The 4,894-nt window shown below is 43.0% G+C and overlaps 1 pseudogene; it reads left to right on the plus strand.

Annotated features, from left to right (window-relative positions):
• The first annotated feature begins 336 nt into the window (after positions 1 to 336).
• LOC130505571 (uncharacterized) lies at positions 337 to 971 on the plus strand (annotated as a pseudogene).
• Positions 972 to 4,894: the final 3,923 nt, after the last annotated feature.

Below are 4,894 nucleotides of genomic sequence, written 5' to 3' on the forward strand. Positions count from 1 at the left end.
ATATAATTGACTCCTCTATTGAGATTTTTATTTTATTTGAGTGTGAATTCTCTAATTATTAAATATGTAAATACTAATTAATGTGGGAAGTAATATATTCGGAAGCAACTTTGACCCCAAAAAGATATATAATTCATTTTAAAGAAAAAATGAAAAGCAAAAAGAAGCTAAGAAAAAGCCTTTATAATCCCCCGCGAGACCCAAAGATCTCAACAATCTCTCTCCCCTCATCCACACAGTGTATGATTCCGTTTCACTATCAGAGAGAGCTTCTTTAGAGTTTGTTTACAACTGAGTCGAGATAAATGAGCGAACTCGAACCGGAAACGAGTCCAGATGACGACGACGACGGAGACGCACCGCACGACGACGACGTTTCTTGACTTGCTCCGGCGCCAGATGAGCGGTGTGGATCGCACAAGGAGGAAGCGGACTCTCAAAGAACGGCTGAGATTCAAATGCATCGGATGCTGTGGGCCCATCAGGAGTCTCCATCGTCAGCCCAACAACACTGCAAACTACTCCTCACAGCCCAACAACAACCTCTAGGAGCGAAGACGAACTCGAAGAAGAGCAAACCGAAGCCCGATTCGCTCCCGGGTCGGGTTCGGGTATGAACCTCGCGACGGCGTTAGAGGCGGAGAGATATCATCCGGCGGAGGCTGACATGACGCCGACGAGAGTGTCGTTGATGAGGTTGCTGGACGAGACGGCGAGAGAGCGGTTGATGACGGAAGGGAGACGGAGATATCGACGGCGTTAGCTGCGGGAGTGATACGGTGTGCTGCGTGTGTATGGGAAGAAAGAGAGGCGCTGCGTTTATCCCATGTGGACACACTTTTTGCAGAGTTTGCTCCAGAGAGCTGTGGCTGAACCGGGGCTCGTGTCCTCTTTGTAACCGTCCGATCAGTGAGATCTTGACATATTTTGAAACGACCGACGGCTTAAAGTTACTCGATGAATGTGACTAACATTTGAGGTGATGGGGCGTCGAGACAAAGTTTTATTACGGTTTGTACTTTGTTCGTTTCTTTTGTTCATGAGAAAAGCTGATGTAAATGCGAGAGAAATACAAGAGATTTCACAAGGCCCATTAAATCAAAATCAAAAGCCCATAATATGTCATAGTGTTCTGCTTATGTTAGAAACTTGGCCTTAAACATCTAAAGCCCAAAAAACATCTGAGGCGAATGATTTGCTTTTTGCCACTTGTCCTACAAAAGCTTGCCCTATAGCACACTGCCTGCAACGTAAAGGAAAATTGTCACAACAATGTTGTAAGGCCTGTTCTTTTTACGATCGCTGACGCAGCGGTGAATGACCAAATTATAACTGACTTTTTGCCCAAATATGTGGAGAATACCGCTGGCGTCCTACTTTCCTTCATTAATATCAGACGCAGCTCTCTTTTAACTGTCGCTTGTTTACACAGCGTCACGGAAAACACCGGCGACCCTGTAAAAAGGTGATCGCAGCGGCAACTCGTTGGTTCTTCCACCATATATCTTTTCGATTGATGAGTAAATTTGAGACGCTGATGCTGCGTCAGCGATCATAAAAAGAACAGGCCTGTAGTCCATACCATTGAGTTCAGTAACACGGATGAGAACCATGTTTGGTATCTACATCAATAGATAAATATCAGAGAAATAGCTGTATCAGATTTATCACAAAGAAGATGGTACTATGGTAAAGATATCTCTCTTATGAATTGAAAACCGATACTAGTTTGGGTTGAATATGATTCCTTAAAGTAACAAAACTGAAATTCACAATTTATCCTCTTAATGACGCTAAGACAAATATTTCATTGCTTTCTGTAACCAAATTAAGATTTATCGCAATATCTCCTGGAGGTGGATGTATGTTGGCTTCACTTCATCAACGGGATCTGTTCTTTCATCCACAATATTCTTGGTTGGACCTTCAAGCCAATGGGAATGCATTCAGACATATTGTCTTCCAGACTTCTTAGTGATTATATATCAAGACATACAAATGTTCTTGAGAAGGAAGAAGTTCTTGATGATTGGAAGACTCAGTTTGGCTCATATAGTCTCGCTTACAAGGATCTCTACATTGCCACAAAGGGTTCAAGAACAGTGAGCTTCTTGGTAAAGGAGGTTTAGAAAATCTTACAAAGGCATTAATGTTATCTAACCTATACATCGTGGTGAAGAAAGTTTCTTATGATTCAGACAAGGAATAATAGAGTTTTATCGCCAAGATCGACACTATCTGCCACCTTAGACACATCCTAACTTAGCTCGGCTTCTTGTAATATATATATATAATATAATTGAGTAATAAAGTACACAACTCGTTGACAATAAGATTAAACAAAAAACTCCATGAACATGGCGGTGTGAAGGACCTACAAAAAGGCTTCTTCGTCTGCAACTATGGCCCCATGTATTATCAAATGTTAGTTCCAATTTATCAGTTATCCATATAAGCGTGTATTATACTATTATATATATTTGTGTTTTTTTGGAAACAACATATTTTTAGTATAAGAAAATGTCATTAGTTATGAAGCTCTAATTAAAAAGAAAAGAGAGAAAAGTGTGCTATAGTACTTAAAAGATAGCTAGTAAGTAGTCCTAACATGGTGGCAGGCAGTGTACGGATATGGAAATGGGAAAACCTCAGACTCAGATACCAGATTTACGTAACGTCGAAGTTGCGTGCAGTGCAGATGAGATAGAGAGAGAGAAAGAGGGTTACGGATATTTATGACATTTCATAATCAGAGACCCTACTTATTAAATGAGTGTGAGATAATGTTATCAATCACATGCCCTCACATTATCAAGTCTGTTTCCAAACACAAACGAACCAACAAAATTCCTTTGCTATAAACTTATTTTCCTCTTTCTTGCAGCAATTTTTTCCCCTCTAGAATTATATTAAAAAAAGGCCCAAAGCCAAAGTTTTACAAAGCCCATAACACAACCAGGCCCAACATTACAAATCGGCCCGAGGCCCAAAGCGCAGGAAACCCTAGCTCCCGCTAGTCTGCCGCATCTCCACTCCACCACCGTACGACCCGTCGGAGAAAGAAACAGGGAGGCTCCAATCGAGGAGAAATCTGCTCGGTTAGTGCGACACACAAACCAACCGCCTCAATTTGATCTTCTCCGCCACAGCGCCGCCGGAATAAACCCAAACTGAAACTGTGTTTCGTCGGATCTCGAAAAAACCGAGCCTCCAACGAGACCACCTCCGTTCGAGACAGAATTGTCTTCACGCTGTGAGAATTGTTCGATCTAACCGAAATCTCAAAGGCCTTTGAACTACTTCAAACCCTAGACAACAGAAACGCGAACCGGAGCAAACAACCCCCAACACCTAACCCCACTGTCGATTCTTTCACGGGGAAGGCTCCCCATCGACATCTCAAACCTCCACCGAGACACCACTCATAAAACCGGAGCATAAAGAGCCTCCACCTTCCAATCTAACTAGATCCGACCGTTCACCTGAGTAAAGGAGCCACGGTGGTTACAAAGCCGACCGTCCTCCTGTGAAGGAGCCACGGCGGTCACCAGAACCGGACGACCACACTCGAAGGGAGCGCGGCGCCGGAAAACTTAATCTACTCAAAAAGGGAAAAAAAACCCTAGACAAAAGGAAACAAAAAGAGAACAAAGGGGAACCGGGCCGGCGGTGGCATAGAAGCCCACCCGTCGGCCGGCCAAAACCAGCGGCGGATTTATTTCTTTCTCTCTCTGGCTGTTTCTTCTACATCTCTCCTTTCTTTTGTTCTTGCAGCAATTTTTGTATACTAGTATTATTGATGATGATGGAAGGAAGTTTGTTTTTGGGTTGCAGATTTTAAAAATAAAGGTAGTTGGGTCTGGAGGAATCTAATGAAGTTAAGGGACAAGGCTAGGCCTTTCCTTCTTGCCAGGTTGTGTCAGGGAGAACAGCATCATTTGGCTTGATAACTGGACTCATGGTGGTGATTTGCTACCATAACGGGGCCCTTAGGTCCGCAAATTTCTGGCATCTCCATTGATGCTTCTGTTCTTCTGTGGTTACTGAAAATGGCTGGAATGTCTCGAGAAGAAGCAGGAATCCCACCCTTTCTGTTTTGAGAGCAAATTTGCCAGATCAAAAAATACCGGATATTGAGTCAACTGAAGAGGATTATTTATGTGGAGGAATGAAGTCGCGGCTCCACCTTCTCATTTTCTCACTTCCTTTACTTTGGAGGACTTTATACCCCGATCCTCCACCGGTGATTTGGGCTTCATTGGTTGGTTTAAAAAGAGAATTCCTAAGCATGCCTTTATTACTTGTTGGTTTTGAGGAACAGAATGGCGACGAGAGATAAGCTCAGGAGTTGGGGTTTGCAAGTTCCAGCGGAATGCTTGCTGTGTGGAAGTGCGGATGAAACGGCTCCTCACCTTTCTTTGAATGTAGATACGCTCAGGAAATTTGGCATGGGTTAATGGATGGGACATGGATGAACCTTCCAATCAAGCTGGAGGAAATGGTGGATTGGTTCCCAACAGCTTAGAGGAGAGAAGAGGTTAAGACGATTACAAAGATCATTTTTCAGGCAGTGATCTATTTTGTGTGGAAGGAGAGGAATGGTAGGCTTCATTCCAATGGACAAAAGACCCCGGCTAGAGTGATAAAAGAGATAAAGTTGTAGGTCAGAGCAAAGCTGTTGGGGCTGGACAGGGAGAAGGTTTCCTCTTTGCAGACCAGCCTCAAACACTACCGAGTCTTATCTGTCTATCTGGTTTGGAGAATTTCAAGGATGAGGTTGCTGGAATCATGAGTCTCGGTTTTCTTTAAAGGCAGCAGTATAGTTTTTCTTCCTAAATTTAATTTTTCACCTCGTAGAAGAAGTATTTTGTCTTAAAAGCTTTATGGATCTTTT

Source organism: Raphanus sativus, unplaced genomic scaffold (assembly GCF_000801105.2).
Source record: "Raphanus sativus cultivar WK10039 unplaced genomic scaffold, ASM80110v3 Scaffold2385, whole genome shotgun sequence".
NCBI classification, from domain to species: domain Eukaryota; kingdom Viridiplantae; phylum Streptophyta; class Magnoliopsida; order Brassicales; family Brassicaceae; genus Raphanus; species Raphanus sativus.